General features: G+C 47.1%; 1 non-coding gene and 1 pseudogene across 1 annotated transcript; one reads left to right on the top strand and one right to left on the bottom strand.

Annotated features, from left to right (window-relative positions):
* Positions 1-22,741, bottom strand: part of LOC140717792 (uncharacterized) — an 819,648-nt pseudogene that overhangs the window by 641,780 nt on the left and 155,127 nt on the right.
* trnam-cau (transfer RNA methionine (anticodon CAU)) lies at positions 22,069-22,140 on the top strand. Its single transcript has one exon. It is a non-coding gene; the product is annotated as a tRNA-Met (tRNA).

The following is a 22,741-nucleotide window of genomic DNA, read 5'->3' as shown; positions in this document are numbered from 1 at the left end:
GTCGGTTCTCCATCTCCCGGTCCTTGTCATTCTCTCCACTCTTTTGTCCCCGGAGCCCCCGGCGGGCTCGACTGGGCGCTAAAATCCGCCTGACAGTTAGAATATTGAACAGCAATATCAGAAAGAATGGAACACAAGGGGTTAAAATGAGGATGCACATCTCAAATGCCGCCCATGAGGGAGAGTTTGTGAAGCTCGGTCTAAGAACACAACCCCAGGGAACACCATCAACTATTTCTCCAGGCTCCAATGCAAAGCAGATGGGGACAGTCTTCAAACAGGCCAGCGCACTCACTGTCCCGATAACCACAGCCGCCGTTCTCTCGGTACAGTACTTTGTTTTCAGCTTCTCACAGCAAATAGCCACAAATCGATCGACGGTGAAAGCGACAGTCAGCCAGACTGAGGACACAGTGCTCGCAGAAATCAACCATTCGGCGAGTTTGCACACAGGAGTGATTCGCAGGAATGATCTCGGAAAATATATCCGAGCAGTCCACTTCAGTAGCGGTTCCGAGAGAACGACCAGGAGATCGGCCGCTGCCATTCCCACCAGGTAGCGAGTGACACATTTGGAGAGACCGCACTTTCCCCGGGACAGGATCACAATCGACACCAAGTTCGCTGGAAGAGAGACAGGGAACAGCAAGTTGAGAAAATACCGAGCAGAAGCCAATGCAGCTGTTTGATGGGATCCTGTAATATTACCACTTCATTGTTGCATTTAACGGTGGGAATGTCGAGAGAGGGCGCAGAGCTGATGGGAACAGAGGAGTTTACACAGTGAAATAAAGTCAATATGATCTGAATTCGGATTACTTACTGTTGACCGAAATGTGAAGTGGCAGCGGAAAGCTAAAACTGGGTAACTACCGCCTCAGAGTCAATACTGGATGGAACAATTTCTACCGGCGCCTTCCGCGTTTCGTCTGGATGAAATAAATAAATCCGGATGCTGATGGTGGGATTCTTCAATTAGACAATCACTAACTTCCATGGCGATGCCTGTCAGCGACAGAACAGCTGAAAGACGGAACAAAAACAGGAAATGCCGGAAAACTACTCAAGGCAAAACAGAATATGTGGTAAAATAGTTTTAAATTATCTGTCCCAGTACTGTTCTCTGAGAGACCCCTGACACGAGTGTTAACTGGTTTCTCTTTCTATGCAAGCTGGCTGGGGCTCAGTGTTTCCAGCATTCCCCGAGTTTGTTTCCTATTCCAGCATTTGCCACCTCACTGACTTTACAGCAGAACATTGACTGATTCCAACAGATGCAGCGCAGTCTGACACAACCTCACAGACAGACATGACGCCTCGCACTTAATCCATCACAGGGAAGCAGGGGAGAGGAATTCATCGCCCAGCAGGAAACTCAGTGCCGTCGTCAGATGGCGGTAACGGTGTCAGTTGTAGATATAATAGAATATATATCACAGTACTGATGACTATGAAGTACCACGTCACTTGTGCTTATTGGCCCCGGAACGACTTCATTGTGTTGTCCATCAACTGCTTTGCATTCAGCCAAATCGCAGACTCTTCACATTTGCTAAAGTGTCAACAAAGATCGATGTTTGATTATTGCATCTCATTCAGACAACCGATCCAATACAAATACAGACAATGAACTGGTAAAACCTGCGAGGGCTGTACAGTATTAACACAATATTTGCCAATGCGGTGCAGCTGCTAAAAGCCCAAAAGTCCAATAACATCTCGTCATTGATCACAATCTGCTGGAAGAGCGTCACCGGACCCGCTCTGTTCCACAGATGTTTGTGGATTCGCTGAATTCCTGCAACAGTTTGATTTTAAATCCAGAGCCCAGAATCCACATCCCAGTGTGTCTATTCCAGTCCTGAAATGCAGATCACGAGGAATGGATATGTAACAGTGGAACCAGCGAAAGCGCAATGACAACATTGCAGTTAAACTTCTTTTTCCACCAACGGCAGCTGACACTGCTGCTTACCAGGAATTCCAAAGGCTGAAATAAAAGGGTAGTAAACTTCCTGTATGCGCTGAATGACTGGATACGCCATTTCAGTGAGAATCGGTAATTTCTGTTCCTCCGGAATTCACAGCTCCGACAGAGAGCTGATCCATTCAAAGCGGCCCTGACTTATAGACAAGATTAATCTCCAGAGATACGATTATACACCTCACTAATTTTCTTAGTTACAGTCACTTGAACGAGCAAATTAATTAAGTTGCAGTTGCTTAAACGAACATTTTAATTCAACACCGTTGTCTCTGATGTAAATATTGCGCCGATTGAAGACAAATACATCAGAATTCTTGAGCATTCAGCAGTGTCTATTGTGTCAGTGAGGCCTCAGGATTTAATTATAACTACTGGCTCTGTTCACGAAGCAGCTACACTTACAGATTTCAGCTTTTTGTTGGCCATCGATAAACGGAGACCAGCGGCACTGTTTGGCACTTACCTTCTCTCCCTGCAGTTTCCCCATTTGTCCTTCAGCTCCTTACTGGTCACACACACACACACACACACACACACACACACACACACACACACACACACACACACACACACACACACACACACACACACACACACACACACACACACACACACACAAACACGAACAAAGATACAATAGGGAGACAAAGGTCACTATGTAAACGGTCAAATGCGCAGGTCGCTAGTGTGCAAACACGAGAAAGTCTGCAGATGATGGAAATACAAGGGAACACATGGAACTCTGCTGAGTTCGACCAGCATTTCGTGTGTGATGTTCCGAACGTAATAATATTTTAAGAGCAACTCATTCTGCCAAAGATTAAAAGAAAATTAAGAAGAGTTGCTTCAAACGGCAAAAGAATGGGCAGTCCGGTTAAATAATAAAAATGGTGCTCGGACTTGGGAGAGGAATAGATGCTGAATGGCTGGAAATGACAGAGAAACTGAGAAGCATAAGATACAAAATAGATGAGACAGAGAATGAAAGAACGAGAGCCGCAGATAGACAGACTGACAGAGAGATAGATAGACAGGTAGGCAAACAGACAGCCGGAGACTAAAGCGTAGAGTGTCAGATCGTGATGCTTCTCCTGTATCTCCTCGTTTCTGCTACAGAGTGGGAGTGTGGGTTTCATTCTGTATCTGTCAGTCTCTGGTAAAGTGTGAGAGTGTGAGGTTCATTCTGTACCTGTCAGTCTCTGGTACAATGTGGGAGTGTGGGGTTCATTCTGTGCCTGTCAGTCTCTGGTACAGTGAGAGAGTGTGGGGTTCATTTTGCACCTGTCAACCTCTGGTACAGTGTGAGAGTGTGGAGTTCATTCTGTACCTGTCAGCCTCTGGTACAGTGTGAGAGTGTGGGGTTCGTTCTGTACCTGTCAGTCTCTGGTACAGTGTGAGAGTTGGGGTTCATTCTGTACCTGTCAGCCTCTGGTTCAGTGTGAGAGTGTGGGGTCCATTCTGTATCTGTCAGTCTCTAGTACAGTGTGGGAGTGTGGGTTTCATTCTGTATCTGTCAGTCTCTGGTACAGTGAGAGAGTGTGGGGTTCATTCTGTACCTGTTAGAGTGCGGGATTCATTCTGTACCTGTCAGTCTCTGGCACATAGTGAGTGTGTGGGAATCATTATTTTCCCTGTTCCTCTGTGGTGCAGTCTGAGACAGTAGCATTCTTCTTGTAAATTCTATTCTCTGGTTCCGTTTGAGAGAATAGGGTTCATACATTTTTTTGAGCAAACACAAGGAAATCTGCAGTGCTGGAAATTAAAACAACACACACAAAGTGCTGGTGGAACACAGCAGGCCAGGCAGCATCTATAAGGAGAAGCACTGTCAGGCCTGACGAAGGGTCTCGGCCCGAAACGTCGACAGCGCTTCTCCTTATAGATGCTGGCTGTCCTGCTGTGTTCCACCAGCATTTCGTGTGTGTCATACTTTTTTTTTTGCTTCATACTTCACTTACAATTATGCCCTTAAGACATAGGATAAAATTAGGCTATTGGCCCGTCGCGTTTGCTCCGCCATTCAATGATGGCTGATCCTTTTTCCCCTACTTAACCTCACTCCCCATCCTCTCCATAACTTTTAATGCCATATCTCAACAAGAGCCTATCAAGGTCTGTCTTAAATGCACTCAACATCCTAGCATCCAAAGCTTCCTGTCGTAATGAATTCCACAAGTTCACCTCCCTCTGCAGAAAGAAAATTTTCCGCATCTGCATTTTAAACGGGTGACCCTCCATGGCGTGACTGTGCTCCCTTGTCAGAGACTCCCCCTCTAAGAGAAACAACCTTTCCACATCTACTCTGTCGAGGTCTTTCAACATTCGCGAAGCTTCAATGAGATCCCCCCTCATTCTTCTAATCTCCCGAGAATACAGTCCCAGAACTACCAAACGATCCTCATAAGGTCACACTTTAATTCCTGGAATCATCCTTGTGAACCTCCTCTGAACCCTGTCCAGTGCCAGCAAACTTTTTCTTAGACGAAGACCCTAAACTGTTCACAATACTCAAGGGGATCCCTCTCCAGTGCCTTATAAATCCTTAACATCACATCCCTGCTCCTGTATTCTAGAACTCTTGAAATGATTGCTAACACTGCATTTGTTTCCTCACCAACGACTTTGCCTGCAAGTTCACCTTCAGGTTTATGAGATTTTGCGAGGCACAGATCGAGTGGACATAGAGTATCCTTTCCGGGGGTAGAAATGTCTACTACCAGAGGGCATGCACTGAGGGTGAAAAGGGGGTAGATTCGAAGGAGGTGTGAGATATAAGTGTTTTACTTAGAGAGTGATGGATGCCAGATTGCGCTGTCTGCTCTATTGTCAGAGGCAAAAACATTACAGGCTTTTAATAGACGTTTAAATAGGTACTGTATTTTAATATGAAAAGAGGGATATGGACATTGTGTAGGTAGGAGGGATTCTGCAGAGTTAGCTCCCTACGCGTCTCCCTTGTCCATTCGTACCCCCATCCATTCCTACCGATCTCCCTCCTGGCGCTTATCCTTGTAAGCGGAACAAATGCTACACCTGCCCTTACACTTCCTCCCTCACCACCTTTCAGGGCCGACACTTCACCTGTGAGTCGGCTGGTGTGGTATACTGCATCCGGTGCTCCCGGTGTGGCCTTTTATATATTGGTGAGACCCGACGCAGACTGGGAGACAGTTTCGCTGAACACATACGCTCTGACTGCCAGAGAAAGCAGGAACCCAATGGCCACACATTTTAATTCCACGTCCCATTCCCATTCTGATATGTCCATCCATGGCCTGATCTACTGTCAAGATGAAGCCACACTCAGGTTGGAGGAACAACACACTATATACCGTCAGGGGAGCCTCCAACCCAATGGCATGAATATAGACTTCACTAAATTCCGTTAATGCCCCTCTTCGCCTTTTTACCCCATCCCTGATATATTTAGATTCCCCCCTTTTCTTTCTTTCTGCTCATCACTATTCCTGTTCTCCATCTCCCTCTGATGCTCCCCTTCCCCTTTCGTTCTCCCTAGACCTCCCGTCACATGATCCTTTCCCTTCTCCAGCCCTGTATCCCTTTTGCCAAACAACTTTCCAGCTCTTAGCTTCACCCCAACCCCTCCGGTCTTCTCCTATCACATTTACTCCTGTCCCTACTACTTTCAAATCTCCTACTATCTTTCTTTTCAGTTAGTCCTGACGAAGGGTCTCGGCCAGAAACGACGACAGTGTTTCTCCTTATCGATGCTGCCTGGCCTGTTGCGTTCCACCAGCATTTTGTGAGTGCTGCGCGATAGGATGCAAAACTGGGCCGAGAAGTGGGAGATGGAGTTCAAACCAGATAAGTGTCATGTGGTTCATTTTGGTAGGTCAAATATGACGGCAGAGTATAGTATTAATGGTAAGACTCTTGGCAGTGTAGAGAATCCACTACAAACGGTCCCACATAGCGCGGTGCCAGTTTCCGGTTCTCGACTATCAGAGCAAGATCCTTTGATGCCAAGCAGACCTCCTTTCCTGGCTTGAATTGCCTTACCTCTCGACTGAGCCGATCAGCCTGCCGGGAATGCTGCTTCCGGGCGCGCAGCAGAGAAGCCATGGCTCATCTCCAGGTGCGCTTGTAGCACTGGATCAGCAGTTCAGCAGCAGGAACTCCGACGTCGATTTGTTAATCAGGGAAGAGCGGGGGCTGGAATCCCTTCTGGCATTTTCTGGTATTCAATGGGAGAAATACCGGTGAAGGACGACTGGAGGTTATTGTGGGCGATGGCTGTTCAAACCAGTTGGGAGCTCCAGGACGTAGGGTTGGAAGAGGCAGGAGAGCGCAGGTTTGTCTCCAGCTCCTGGTTCACTCTCTCAGTCTAGCCATTAGATGGCGGGCGGAAGCCAGGTGAGAGGCTGGCCGTGGCAGCTGCGAGAGAGCAGAAAGCCTTCCAAAAGCGGGAAGTGAATTGTGGTCCTGTCACGAGGTGGGGACAAGTGTGCTGGGAGAGGACCCACACTCGGGATACAAACACGACTTTCTTAGGTATAATAAAATAGCGTTTATTACTCGCTACACAGAAGATTGGGAAATCGAGGACAAAGAGGAACACGAACCTTGGACTAGGGGACTAGGGACTTGGATCGCCGCGAACCTGGGACTTGGAAACAGGGAAATGGGAAACTCGCGGAACGTGGACTTGGACCCAGGGGACATGGACCGCCACGCCCCTTGGAATTGCACCCTGGGACCTTGATTCACCGCCGCCAGACACTTGGATACCATGGAGCACTGCAGTCAGACAGGAGGACACCAAAACACAGGACAAGGAGTCTTGAGCCAGGACTCCTGTTTCAGATCAGGCATCGAGCCGGGACTCTTCGAGGGATTGACGCAGATAACGGGCAGGAACATCAAGTCAGGACATCGCTTTCCACTCAGGCACCGAGCCGGGACTTCTTCGAAGGGTACACATGGACAAGGAGCGTGAACATCAAGTCAGGACTCTGCCTTCAGCTCAGGCAGAGACCCGGGACTCTTCTTTGTGGGGTTGACAGGGACAAGGGGCATGACATCGAGCCGTGACTCCTCCTTCAGCTCAGGCACAGAGCCCGGGCTCTTCTTCGGGGGTAGACATAGATAAGGGGCATAAACGTCGACTCACGACCGCCTTCCACTCACCCCTGGTAGATTAAACCCGGACCCACTCTGGCGACGGAAGACGAATTGCTGGTACTCCGATGCGGGCTGGATCACTCCTGGCTTGTCGTAGCAGCGGCGGTGGCGACTTGCGAAGGCTTCCTTCACACTCGTGCCCCGAAAGGCTAAAGCCAGGGGCTTAAAAGCTGCCGGTTCGTGTCGAGGGTAGATTACCTTGATTGCAAAGCTCAAGGAACGCGTGAAACGAAATTAAAAGGGAACAAGGCGTCAATGGTACGGATCGCAACCTAACGAAATTTAAAGGGGAACCGATCCGGACCATGACAGGTCCACGATGAGACACTATGTCTTGAGGGAAGCCATGGAGCCTGAACACATGTTGAGCCATGAGTGTTGCAGTCGCATGAGCCGATGGGAGCTTGCGGAGAGCAATGAAGTGGGCAGACTTGGAAAATCGATCCACAACGATCAGAATGGTGTATTTCTAATACACGAGGGCAGACCTGTGATTAAGTATACTGAGAGGTGGGATCAGGTGCGGTGGGGCACAGGCAGTGGACATAACATGCCTGCAGGACGCTGCCGTGATGTCTTGTTCCAAGCGCAGGTGGCACAGGCAGGTACAAAGTCATGGACATCCTGGAACATAGATGGCCAACGAAATTGTCTCTTTACAAAATCCTGAACCCGTTGAATTCTCGGATATCCAGCCAAACGGGAAAAGTGATCCCATTCCAACACTTTGGAAAGTACCGCAGTAGTGATAAACAGCCGGTTGGGACGTTTCCCATCCGAGCTTGGATCTGATTGTTGGGTGGCCCTCACCTCTGCCTCTATTCCCCAGATCAACGGAGCAGCGATACGAGGTAGGAAGAATGGGCCCTGGATCGACACTGTCCTCAGATCCGTCAAACTGCCGGGAGAAAGCGTCGACCTTTGTATTTTTGCTGCGGGGACGATACGTGAGGATAAAATTGAAACGTGTGAAGAGAGCCCGCCGGGATTGACGAGAGTTGAGTCTCTTATCATGTGAATATAGAGAAGGTTCTTATGATCTGTCCAGACCAAGAATGGATGCTCTGCCCCCTTCAGCCAGTGTCGCCGTTCTTCCTGGGTCTCCTTGACGGCCAGAAGCTCCCGGTTCCCAACTTCGGATTCCTCTCGGTCAGAGTCGGGTGAAGGGAAAGAAAGGCACAAGGGTGCAGCCTGCAATCAGCAGACAGGCGCTGAGAGAGGACAGATCCACTGCCTACATCGGATGCATCAACGTCGGCAATGAATGGTTGAGATGGGTCTGGGTGTTGCAGCACCGGGGCAGTGGTGAAACGTCGCTTTAGCGCTCAAAATGCTGGGTCGGCATCGTCCGTCCACTGGAATCATGCCGAGGTCTTCTTGCTGAGTGCATGAATTGGAGCAGCAACAGAGCCGAAATTCTGGATGAAACGGCGATAAAAGTTCGCAAACCCCACAAAGCCCTGTACCTGTTTGACTGCAGACGGTTTGGAACTGCCTGAACTTTACTAGGGTCCATTTGAACACTGGATGTGGTAGGTATATAGCCCCAAAACGACACCTGGTCTTTATGGAATTCACAGTTTTCAGGTTTGGCGTACAGGTAGTTTTCAAGAAGGTGTCTGAGTACTCTCCGGTCATGCTGGACGTGCTCCTGATGACAGCGGGAATAGATAAGGATGTCATCTAAATACACAAACACAAACTGGTTCAACAAGTCCCTAAGCACATCGTTAACCAAGGCCTGGCATACAGCGGGGGCGTTGGGCAGACCAAAAGGCATCACCAGGTATTAATAGTGGCCATTAGAGGAGCTAAAACCGTTTTCCACTCATCCCCTTCTCTTATTCGAATCAGAGTATAAGCATTGCGCAGATCAGTTTTGGAAAATATGGTTGCTCTCCGGAGATGTTCAAACGAAGACGCCATCAAGGGAAGGGGGTAACGATTCTTCACAGTGTTGTTGTTCAGGGGACGATATCGATGCAGGGGTGGAGCTTACCATCTTTCTTGTTCACAAAAAAAGAAGCCTGCTTTTGCTGGCGAGGTTGACGGACAGATAAACCCATGCTCAATGCCTCCTTAATATATTTCTCCATGGCCACCGTTTCAGGACGAAAGAGGGAAAGGAGGCAGCTCCGGGGAGGATTAATGCCAGGTAGCAGGTCTATGGCACAGTCGTATGGTCGGTTTGAAACATTCTTACTCTGCGCCACTCAGTCACCCTGTCGTCAACTCGAATAGCCAGATTTATTCAGATCACCCAGACTATCCTGCTCGCCCCGGACGGCGATCTCATGACGAACCCCTGCGTTTGGTCAACGCTGGAAAGCAGTGATGAGAAATATTTCATTTCAACCCGGCTCTGCTGCAATGTTACGGAATTTGACTGAATAGGCTCTCATCGTTCCTCTGCCTTGAGTAGGTCGAAGAATCGGTGGGCTGCCTCTTGACCCCGTTCTGGAGGATCAAAAACCCCCTTTAACTCCGTCACGAAATGTCGGAACGACTGGGCTCCGGGGTATCCTTGCTCCCGAAAAGCGTTGATCAGACTGAGTGGAGGTCCGTCAAGAAGAATGACGCCAATTTTCGCGCATCATCACCAAAACGACCAGGCTGGGCTTGGAATGTCAGCTCGCATTGGGTAATAAAATTACCGCAACCATCGGGATCACCAGAATACCTGCCTGGTGGTGGAATACTCGGTTCCTAAACGGTCGTTGGAGTAGGATTTGCTCCAGGCGCGAAAGCGGCGGCGTTAGTAGCAGAGATTGTCGAGGCAGCAGAAAAGGAGGACCTGCGAGATGCTGGGAGGGGGAATTGAGGCGTCCTGAGCTGCTTAATTGTGCTGGCGACAACGTTAATAGCTGTCAGCTGATGCTGGCTGTTCACGGTAAGTTCGTGGACGGCGACCGTGAGTATGGAAATAGCAGACACCCGTGTCCGATTGTCTGTGGTGAGCTCCTGAACAGTTGCGGCTGAAGACGATGCCTGTTCCTCCAAGTGAGTCTGGGCTTGACGTCGCGACGTATCCGCCTCATTGCATCTGTAACTTCAATGAGAACAGATTCCATTGCCTGTAGCTGGTCTCACGGCGAAGGTCAGCTGCCCTTTCTGTGATGCTTCCATCCTTCTGTGTGGTCGAGACTTATTGTTACCAGGTTCGACTATGGACCTGGTCCGCAGTAAGAGACACTGAAGCAGGTCAATAGTTCACAAACCTTATTGCGAACAGTGTTAAAGGGAAAATAAACAATAAACACACACACACACACACACAATGCTTGTGGAACGCAACAGGTCAGGCAGCATCTATAGGGAGAAGCGCTGTCGACGTTTTGTGCCGAGATGCTTCGTCAGTTCTTCTCCCTATAGATACTGCCTGACCTGCTGCGTTCCACGAGCATTTTGTGTGTGTTGCTTGAATTTCCAGCATCTGCAGATTTCCTCGTGTTTGCCTTTTAAATAAACAATAAACGCTAGACCAGATAGGGTCATTAACTAAAACTCTCAAATAGGAACCGAAGCCTACACTGCGGCTGAAAAAAATCTAAACATGAAAAGAATATCGCTAGTTTTCAAAGTCAATTGACTTGAAAGTCCAATATATCAGGGAAAACGCCGAAAGCAAACCCGGAGTGAAGCATTGCTGTACTCTGTCCAAGTCTCGACAAGCACTACGATGACAAGTATGGAGTTAAATTATATCATGATTAAATAATAATTAGCTGACAATTGTAAATTCACAAGCACAATTGCCGTATCTACTGCACTGCCGAATCCGTGGTTGTGATAGGAGGTTCATTCTGTACCTGTCAGTCTCTGGTACATTGTGAGAATTGGGAGTTCAATCTGTACCTGTCAGTCTCTGATAGAATGTGAGAGTGTAGGATTCATTCTGCACCTGTCAATTTCTGGTACAGTATATTAGTCTGTGGCTCATTCAGTACAGTGTGAGAATGTGGTTTCATTCTCGCTGTGTCAGATTCTGCTACAGTTTGAGAGTGTGAAGTTCAAGCAGTAACTGGTAGTTGCTGGTACACTGTGACGGTGCGGGGTTCAATCTGTAACTGTCGGTCTTTGGTACAAAGTGTGAATGTGGGGTTCATTCTGTACCTGTCAGTCTCTGATACAGTGTGAGAGTGTGCGGTTCATTCTGTACCTGTCAGTCTCTGGTAAAGTGTGAGAGTGTGGCGTTCATTCTCTACCTGTCAGTCTCTGGTATAGTGTGAGAGTGTAGGGTTCATTCTGTACCTGTCAGTCTCTGATACAGTGTGAGAGTGTGGGGTTCATTCTGTATCTGTCTGTCTCTGGTACAGTGTGAGAGTGTGGCGTTCATTCTGTACCTGTCAGTCTCTGGTATAGTGTGAGAGTGTAGGGTTCATTCTGTACCTGTCACTCTCTCGTACAGTGTGGAGTGTGGGATTCATTCTGTACCTGGCAGTCTCTGGTACAGTATGAGAGAGTGGATTTCATTCTATACCTGTCACTCTCTGGTATAGTGTGAGAGTGTGGGTTTCAATCTGTAACTCTCAGCCTCTGATATCGTGTAGACGTTTAGTGCAAGGTTTACTTCGAAGTATTATTTATGCAGTTCGAATACAGCAGTTGATTAATTTGATTAAAAGTTCTTTGATCAATTGTACACAGTGATCCATATTCATATCTCAGAATCAATGCTCTCAGTGTATAACAGCATCAGACATAGGGACAGTATTATGTCATTCGGCCCATGGTGTCTTCCCCATTCTATCATCCGACATAGGAACAGTATTATGTCATTCGACCCATGGAGTCTCCCCCATTCTATCATCAGACATAAGAACAGTATTATGTCATTCGGCCCATGGAATCTGCTCCCCCATTCTATCATCAGACATAAGAACAGTATTATGTCATTCGGCCCATGGAGTCTGATCCTCCATTCTATCATCAGACATAGGAACAGTATTATGTCATTCGACCCATGGAGTCTGATCCCCCATTCTATCATCAGACATAGGAACAGTATTAGGTCATTCAGTCCATGGAGTCTGATCCTCCATTCTATCATCAGACATAGGAACAGTATTATGTCATTCAGTCCATGGAGTCTCCCCCATTCTATCATCAGACATGGGAACAGTATTATGTATTTCGACCCATGGAGTCTGCTCCCCCATTCTATCATCAGACATAGGAACAGTATTATGTCATTCGACCCATGGAGTCTGATCCCCCATTCTATCATCAGACATTGGAACAGTATTAGGTCATTCAGTCCATGGAGTCTGATCCTCCATTCTATCATCAGACATAGGAACAGTATTATGTCATTCAGTCCATGGAGTCTCCCCCATTCTATCATCAGACATGGGAACAGTATTATGTATTTCGACCCATGGAGTCTGCTCCCCCATTCTATCATCAGACATAGGAACAGTATTATGTCATTCAGTCCATGGAGTCTCCCCCATTCTATCATCAGACATAGGAACAGTATTATGTATTTCGACCCATGGAGTCTGCTCCCCCATTCTATCATCAGACATAGGAACAGTATTATGTCATTCAGTCCATGGAGTCTCCCCCATTCTATCATCAGACATAGGAACAGTATTATGTATTTCGATCCATGGAGTCTGCTCCCCCATTCTATCATCAGACATAGGAACAGTATTATGTCATTCAGTCCATGGAGTCTCCTCCATTCTATCATCAGACATAGGAACATTATTATGTCATTCGGCCCATGGGGTCTGATCCTCCATTCTATCATCAGACACAGGAACAGTATTATGTCATTCAGCCCATGGAGTCTCCTCCATTCTATCATGAGACATAGGAACAGTATTATGTCATTCGGCCCATGGTGGCTGATCCTCCATTCTATCATCAGACGTAGGAACAGTATTATGTCATTCGTCCCATGGAGTCTGATCCTCCATTCTATCATCAGACATAGGAACAGTATTATGTCATTCGGCCCATGGTGTCTGATCCCCCATTCTATCATCAGACATAGGAACAGTATTATGTCATTCGGCCCATGGTGTCTGATCCCCCATTCTATCATCAGACATAGGAACAGTGTTATGTCATTCGGCCCATGGAGTCTGATCCCCCATTCTATCATCAGACATAGGAACAGTATTATGTCATTCAGCCCATGGAGTCTCCTCCATTCTATCAGCAGACATAGGAACAGTATTATGTAATTCGGCACTGTGAGAGTCTGTAGGCTTATAGTAGATATCAGTAGATAAGCCGTCTCCAGAGATGGAGGCAGAAAGATCAAGAAAGGGGAGTGATGTGTCAGAAATGGAACAGGTAAATTTGAGTGTAGGGTGAAAGTTAGAGGCAAAGTTAATGAAGTCAACGAGCTCACAGCTACTTGGACTATTCCTCTTCCCACACTGTTTCATGCAAAAATGCTATCCCCTTCTCACAATTCCTCCTTCCAGTCCTCATGTGCTCTCAGGAAGAGGCGTTTCATTCCAGGACGAAGGAGATCGCTTCCTTTTTTAAACAAACGGGCTTCCCTTCTTCCACCATCAACTCTGCACTCAAACGCATTTCTCTCATTTCCCGCACATCTGCCCTCACCCCATCCGTCCGCCACCCCACTCGGGATAGAGTTCCCCTTCTCCTCACCTACCACCCCACCAACCTCCAGGTCCAACGTATAATTCACTGTAACTTCCGCCACCTCCAATGGGTTCCCACTACCAAGCACATCTTTCCCTCCTCCCCCCCCCCCTTTCCGCTTTCCGCAGGGATCGCTCCCTACGCGACACCCTTGTCCACTCGTCTCGTCCCCCCTCCATCCCTTCCCACCGATCTGTCTCCTGGCACTTATCCTTGTAAGCGGAACAAGTGCTACACCTGCCCTTACACTTCCTCCCTCACCACCATTCAGGGCCCCAGACAGTCCTTCCAGGTGAGGCGACAGTTCACCTGTGAGTCGGCTGGTGTTGTATACTGCGTCCGGTGCTCCCGGTGTGGACTTTTATATATCGGTGTGACCCGACGCAGACTGGGAGACTGGGAGACCGTTTCGCTGAACACCTGCGCTCGGTCCGCCAGAGAAAGCAGGATCTGCCAGTGGCCAAACATTTTAATTCTATGTCCCATTCTCATTCTGATATGTCTATCCATGGCCTCCTCTACTGTCCAAATGAATCCAAACTCAGGTTGGAGGAACAACACCTTATATACCGGCTGAGTAGCCTCCAACATGATGGCATGAACATTGACTTCTCTAACTTCCGTTAATGCCCCTCCTCCCCTTCCTACCCCATTAGTTGTTTGTTTTTTTTTCTCTCACTCTGCCCATCTCTTTGCCTGTTCTCCATCTCCCTCTGGTGCTTCCACCCCCATTTATATAACCATATAAGCATATAACAATCACAGCACGGAAACAGGCCATTCCGGCCCTCCTAGTCCGTGCCGAACTCTTAATCTCACCTAGTCCCACCTACCCGCACTCAGCCCATAACCCTCCACTCCTTTCCTGTCCATATACCTATCCAATTTTACCTTAAATGACACAACTGAACTGGCCTCTACTACTTCTACAGGAAGCTCATTCCACACAGCTATCACTCTCTGAGTAAAGAAATACCACCTCGTGTTTCCCTTAAACTTTTGCCCCCTAACTCTCAAATCATGTCCTCTCGTTTGAATTTCCACTACTCTCAATGGAAACAGCCTATTCACGTCAACTCTATCTATCCCTCTCAACATTTTAAATACCTCGATCAAATCCCCCCTCAACCTTCTACGCTCCAATGAATAGAGACCTAGAGATTTTTCACCCGAGGCCTCCCGTCACATGATCCTTTCCCTTCTCCAGCTCTGTATCACTTTCGCCAATCACCTTTCCAGCTCTTAGCTTCATCCCACCCCCTCCGGTCTTCTCCTCCTATCATATTGCATTTCCGCTTCCCCCCAATACTTTCAAATCTCTTACTATCTTTCCTTTCGGTTAGTCCTGATGAAGGTTCTCGGCCCGAAACGTCGATAGTGCTTCTCCCTATAGATACTGCCTGGCCTGCTGTGTTCCACCAGCATTCTGTGTGTGCTGTGTGAAAGTACAGTTAGGAGTGTCTTATGCAGAGGCTTTGCAGAAAGTTAAACCAAATGTTGATCATACAGTACCAGTTGGAGAACAGAATGTGAATTCAGCGGCTATATGTCGCATTACTAAAGTTCCATTACTAAAGGCACTTTATTTATTGATAAAATGAAGTTTGTGATGTTTATAAAGGATGTCATGAATTGTACTGCACAGTTATCATACTGAGAAAATAAATAAAACCCTCGGACTGGGGCTATACGGCGTTGAGGCGCGTCCCCTGGGTGGTGGATGGGGGACCTCGTGTGAGGGGTCCACCGGATGATATGGAAGAAGGTGCCGCGAACCAACATAGCCTAGGAGAACGAACTCCGATTCCAGACCCGGGTAGATAGGACTCGTCAGCCTTGGATGGCAGCCTATCTAGGAGAGGGTAAACTCTGATATCAAACCCGGGAAAATGGAGCTCGTTAGCATGGAAATGTCATCGCCTACGGGAAGGTGACCCCGACAGAAAACCCCTGGTCCTCCAGGTTGGGGGTTGTGCAATGGGCTAACAACCCGTTCACGTAAAACAAACAATTGTTACAGAAACGGTCAACAGATTGTCAACCACTAACCCAGATCTCGGGAAAAGCAGGGCCCCATTCAGGATGCTGATGATGCGCTGCAACGAAACCCGTCAGGCAGCTGCAGGGCTGACAATCCTCCTTCACCCGAGGAAAACCATATTGGAGGTTCCAAAGCTGCTCTCACAGAAGAAATCTACCCTAATCGGAACATGGAATGTGAGATCGCTTTGGGAGACAGGTAGGTGCGCACAGGCAGTGAAGAAAATGAACCGATACCACCTCACACTCCGGGGCATGTGCGAAGCAAGGTAGAATACTTTTGGTCAGACCAAACTGCAGACGGGAGAAACTCTGCTCTATTCCGGCAAAGAAAAAAAGGAAGACCCAATGAGGCTGGTGTGGCCCTGATGTTGTCCAAAGAAGAAGCCAGAAGTTTGATAGAATGGGAACCAGTGTCCGACCGTATCGTCACAGCCAGGTTCGAGTCCAGATGCCAGAAGGTATCCATTATCCTGTGCTACGCCCCAACTAACAACGTAGAGGAAGAAGAAAAAGATCTCTTCAACACCCAGCTTCAAGCAGTAGTTGGAAAGGTACTTAAGCAAGATATGTTGATCGTCATGGGAGATCTGAATGCCAAAGTAGGCAGCGATAACACTGGCAGGGAGAGAGAGATGTGCTAGAATGGTTTAGGGAATATGAATGAAAATGGAGAACTCCTTACCGACTTCTGTGCCTTCAACGAACTGACCATTGGAGGTACCCTCTTTCCCCACCGACGCTGCCTCAAGATAACCTGGGTCTCGCCTGACCATCAAACAGAGAACCAGATTGATCATGTCACAGTCCGCCGGCGCTGGAGAAGTTCATTGCAAGATGTGAGAGCCAAAAGAGGAGCAGATATTGGATCTGACCACCATTTGGTTGTTGCAAAGCTGAAGATGAAGCTGTCAGCCAAGAAGAAGCAACAGAACACGCGAATAAAGTTTGATGTTAGAAAACTACAGACGGAAGAGAACAAGAAAGATTTCCACATCGCCTTGCAAAACCGCTTTGGGGCGCTTCAAATAGAGGAACAAGATGAGAGAACAGCGGAACACACCTGGATTACCTTCAAGCAGGTTACTGTAGGAGCCTGCGAAAAAGTACTGGGAAGAACACCAGTCAACAGTAAACCTTGGATCAGGGACGAGACATGGCAGAAGGTGGAGGAGAGGAAAAAGTTCAAACAGGAGTTGAATCAGGCCAGAACCCGGCAACAGAAACACATCACCGCCAACAGGTACAGCGTGATGGCCAAGCAGGTGAAGAAACAGCTCAGAAAGGACAAGAGGTCATACTTAATTGAAATATTAGAGCAAGCAGAAACAGCGGCCAGTAAAGGGGACCTCAAGGCACTCTACACGACAACTCAACTTTTGAGAAGGAAGAAAAGCAATTTCAACAGACCTGTTAGAGAGAAGACAGGCCATCTGCTCACTTCGGTTGAAGATCAGCTGGCGAGATGAAAGGAACACTTCCAGGAAGTATTGAATAGACCACCAGCACAGAACCCACCTGACCTGGAGCCTGGAGACACACTCAACATCAGTACAGGTGAAATCACAAAGCAAGAAATTCGAAAAGCCCTGGGTCGGCCACACTGTGAGGAAGAGCCAGTCGAATGTCACTCGACAATCACTCGAATGGAATCCACAAGGGAAGAGAAGAAGAGGTCGCCCAAAGCAAACCCGGAGGCGTGGGGTTTTGAATGAACTGAAAGCCGCCGGCCAAACCTAGGAGACTGCAAAAACATCTGCTAGAGATCGCAGGAAGTGGAGGACTTCTGCTGAGGCCCTATGCTCCATAAGGAGCGAAAAGTTTTTTTAAAAAAAAGTGGAAAATGAAAACTTGGCTGTATTAGACAAAGAAAAGGCAGAATGAATGTGAAACGTGTTTACAAAGATACATAGTCTACACGAACAACACACACATAAAATGCTTGAGGAAATCAACAGGCCAGGCAGCATCTATGGAAAAAAAAGTACAGTCGACGTTTCGGGCTAAACCCTGTGGCGGTTTGTGGCAGACTCGACGATATAGGAGATGAGTATTTTAGGAGACAAGAGCATATTCTGATGGACAATGGAAGATCGATCAGAAACGTAGCGTTTGAGAGTGCCTTTGGATGATGACTTTAATTTGGATTAATTGAAATGTGTTGTCAATAGGGCAAGTACTACAGCCCAGGATAGGATATAGGAAGCTATCATATACTCCATCTGCCTGAGACAGCCCGAAAGAGGTTGTCTGAATTTTATAAGAAGGTCCGGAAGCAAGGGATGTTTCCGAGAGACTGGAAAAGTTCTGTGGTGCTGTCTACTCTTGTTTTAGAGACGACAAATTTTCTACGTCATTACAAATTTGTGTTTCCTGAAGGGAGATCTATGCTGCCCTGGTACCACTGGGAAACACTATTCTGAAAGCTTTTTACAGTTAAAAATCAGCAATATTTGCGCATTCAAAACCTTATGTTATGCCAAGGAGGGAGGGTTTTTTTTATTAAATTCAGTAATCTTGGCATTGGTGGTATTTTTTACAACTGGGTATTGGTTTTTTTTTTGGCCAGTCATTCATAGTGGGGGTGGGTCGGGAAGAATGTCATCAGAATTAGCAGACGCCTCATGCCCAGGACTTGCACTCCACTTTGGCATTTGTTGGGTAGTATGGGAATGTGCCGTGTAATTTTTGTAATGTCCCAGAGACGGTGGAACATGTGATCATTTTGTGCCACAGATATTCTTGGGAACGTGGGAAGCTGTTTAGGCAAATATTGGGTGAGTTGGGGTATAGAATTTGTAGGATATACTGACACCTGAGGCAGGGATGATTATGACGTGAAGGACACTGGTGAACGTTTTAGATAAAAAAGATTTGGGACGTCGCATCTGATCCCCATGAAACGTCCCTTCATACTCCAGTACAGTAGGTGCTGCTAATGGAGCTGATGGAAGAAAGTAGGAGGAGAGTGAAACAAGACCGGAACGGCGGCCCCTGCTACCCTGCCTATTTTACCATTGCAGTCAGTCCTGGCTCCCCGTCATTGAGAGCCCACTGTGGGCTCCGTCAGCACACGTAGATAAGTGTAACAGGAATCAGGCCCGGCTCCGCCTTCTCCGGGACATCTGAGAAACGGAAAACAATTTTGTCCCCGCAGCTGAGGTCCACATGAGTATCTTTGGGTTTCTGTTCGCGATATGATGAAAACCTATCCCGCTATAATAGAGTTTTTCTCCTCCCAAATACCCACAAGGAATTCAGGGTGAAATGTCACCGAACAAAACATGGAGTCTGTATCTCCTTTCACAGATTCTGAGCAATTCCAGCAGTTTCTGCTTTTACTTCAGGATCACTTCCGTTTCTCTGACTCTGGATCACTGCTACTCCTGTCACATGTGAACAGAGTTATTGTGGCCGAGCGGATAAGGCGATTTGCGACAAATCGATTGTGTTGTCTCTGCGTAGGGTGGAATCCTGACAATTACCTCCCGCGTCCTTTTTTGTTTTATATTATTTGTGAATCTCTGATCCGTCACATGGACACACATTGTAAAAGAACCGCTGCAAAGACCAATGTCTGGTCACCGTATTTAAACCCAGGAAGAGCCGATTTATTCCAATTTCTTTCAGGATATTTCTCTGGCGCAGTGGATCAGAACCTTGCTCTGCTAGACGGAACATCAGTGGTCGAGGCCACTCATAGTCTTTGGAAATCCTGCAACTTTTGTTGTCTGTTGTGTGTGTTGTGTGTGTGTTGTGTGTGTCTGTTGTCTGTTGTGAATTTTATTCATTAAAAGCGATAATCACATATATAAAATAGAATACTACCACCAATTGCCTTTCATGACATGAATGGACAGAACATGAAATATGCAACCAATACAAACTCATTTGGCACCAGTATATCTAACGTTTGTCCTGCAAATAAGACGTGTTGCGGCGGTTACATTGGAGCCAGGTCCTTGGTGCCCTCTGGTGGCCAGTGCCTATAACACAAAACAAAGCTTTTCACTGCCCTCTGGTGGCAGGTGGCTGTAACACAAGTGCCAGACCCTCAACGGCCTCTGTGGCAGCTGGCTGATTTATTGACCTCACTGTGTCTCTCCGCGTCATTTTCAGAACCAGGAGTCCGGATATTTGGTTTACGTCATCGTGCGAGTTAAATAAATCAACAACTTGAAATCCTCAATACTCGGTTGACGGCATTCCCGACTGCAGGGAACAATGTTAATTTGAGTATATAATGATCATTCCGTTTCAGCCTGCAAGAATGTAACAGGTGATTTCCGATTTCAATATTCTCCCTTTAATTTGGCGTGGATACGAATTTCCCAAAAATCCGTGTTTATATTCAGGACTAATGTGCAGTATGTATTTGGTTAAATAATTACTTCATCCGCCATTACGTCGGTCTTATAAATTAAGACACTGATTTTAGAAAGCCTCTTGCTGCTCTTTGCCTTAAAGTCCTTAAATTTTGCAGGTCAGTAGTGTGGAACCGTCAGACAGTCCTTCTCCTTTTCTCCCTGACGCTGCTACCCACAATGAGAATAAATCGATGAGAGGTCAGACGTATCTTCATATACAGAAAGGGATCAAAGGGTGTACGTAGGGATCGGGAAGAGAAACTGTGGTTAGGTGAGCGAGCAGGATCGAAATGAAGGGGGGAAATCGCTCGAAAAGCCGAAAAGCCTACTCCGACTTCTATTTTCTATATTTCAACGTCCAACCTTTGTGTTCAGTGTCTCAGGCAGAAGACATCACCGTTTATTTGCCACTGGGGACGTAGCTTAGTGGAGGAGCGCATGTGTGAAGTCCAGGGTTCAAACCCAGCATTTCCACACTTTTGTTTGTGAAGTTTGAAAACCGGGCGGAAAATCCCAGATGAAGAAAATTCCCGCACGATGGTTGGCCTTTCATTGCCGTCGTGGAGACGTCGGGATAAGCCTGTAACAAGTGGGACAGTTTAGAATGGTTCATTCCTGTATATCAGTCGTCGGTAGGGAAATTCTAAAAACACCCCCACTTTTAGGGAAGGAACGAAAGCTCGGCCGTGATGCTCTGAACATTAGAAAAACAACTATAATTCTCATTGAAACCTACTGAATGCTGAAGGACCACGATAAGGTGGACGTGGAGAGGATGTTTCCTATGGTGGGGGCGTCTAGAACTAGAGGGCACAGCCTCGAAATTGAGGGACGACCTTTTAGACTGAGGTAAGGAGGATCTTGTTTTTAGCCAGAGAAACAAATCTGTGGAATGCTCAGCCGCAGACTGCGGTGGAGGCAAGTGTATGGGGTTGAGTGGGATACGGGATCAGCCGTGATGGAACGGCGGAGCAGACTCGCTGAGCTGAATGACCGATTTCTGTTCCTATGTCGTATGGTTTTATTGTCAAACTAAATCCCGATGAAGGGATTGTTTGAGGGACGTGCTTGCGATGCGGAAACCAAGTCAGCATCTAAATCCGCGAGTTCCGTTCGCAGGGAGACGATGTGAACTTCTGGTTCAACTTGGAATCCAACATTTATTCAATGATCTGGACAGGATGGGAACGTTAATGGGACCTCGGGATTGAACATAGTGACTCGCCAGTGTGGCTCAAAATGTCGTTTTTCGTAAGCAGCCCCACAAGAGGGATGAATTGTCCATGTCTACAATAAAATAAGATAAACCACATTCACTTGCGAAATATCAGGGTGCAAAATGGGATAAAGCATAAACGACACAGAGAGAATAACTGGGTGGTCCAGAAGGTAAAGAAGAGAGAAACGAAAGTGGAGACAGAACGAGGTAAAACAAGAAATTATCAACCGAAAGAGAAATAAGTGGATAGGAATAATGGGGAAAGATAGAACTAATGCAACATGGACAGACACAGACACAGACCAAGAGATGTACAGGCATAGATAAGACCTGAGCATATACAGGCATCGCCACAGATATAGACAGACACAGACACAGACAGAAAACATAGGCCCAGATATATACAGATACGCAAAAACACACACCCACACCAACACACACACGCGCAAACACCCACACAGAGATACACACATACACCCACGCACGCACGAAAGCACAGACACTCTCACACACACACACACACACACACACACACACACACACACACACACACACACACATATACAGATGCACACACACACAAACACACACACACACACACGCACACACACACACACACACACACACAAACACACACACACACACGAGATTGCACGTCATTCATGGAAGAGCAATGTATTTTTTTTCATAGCAGAGTGGCGCAGCGGAAGCGTGCTGGGCCCATAACCCAGAGGTCGATGGATCGAAACCATCCTCTGCTATGTTAACTGCTGTAAACATCAATTTTCCGTTTGTGCGCTTTAAAACACGAGGACATCCCTTCATTAGTATCTGCAAGGAAATCCACTGGCTTTCGGCTGGATTGTACTTTAACCTGTTATCCTTTTTTCACTTTTTGCGGAAGTTTCTGTTTGGCTGGAAAGATTAAACCATTGTACATTGAGGTATCCTAATGTCATCTATTCTCTGCGGAATGAAGCCGTGTCCTGTATAAGAACAGAAGAGTGCTGGAAACACGCAGTGGGTAGGCAACATTTGCAGAAAGGAGAAGAAATGTAAGGTCACCTAAAAGTGCGAGTGTTTTTAGAATTCCCCAACCGAGGACTGATATACAGCAAGAAACCATTCTTAACTGTCCCACGTGTTACAGGCTTATTCCGCCGACTAAAAGACGGCAATAAAAAGGCCAACCATCGTGCGGGAATTTTTTTCATCTGGGATTTTCCGCCCAATTATCAAACTTCACAAAAACACTGTTGAAATGCTGGGTTTGAACCCTGAACTTCACACATGCGCTCCTCCACTGAGCAACGTCCCCAGTGGCAAATGAACGATGATATCTTCTGTCTGAGACCCTGATCA

Source organism: Hemitrygon akajei, chromosome 28 (genome assembly GCF_048418815.1).
Source record: "Hemitrygon akajei chromosome 28, sHemAka1.3, whole genome shotgun sequence".
Taxonomy (NCBI): domain Eukaryota; kingdom Metazoa; phylum Chordata; class Chondrichthyes; order Myliobatiformes; family Dasyatidae; genus Hemitrygon; species Hemitrygon akajei.
The sequence above is the reverse complement of the archived record's forward strand: the minus strand, read 5'-3'. Positions and strand labels throughout refer to the sequence as shown.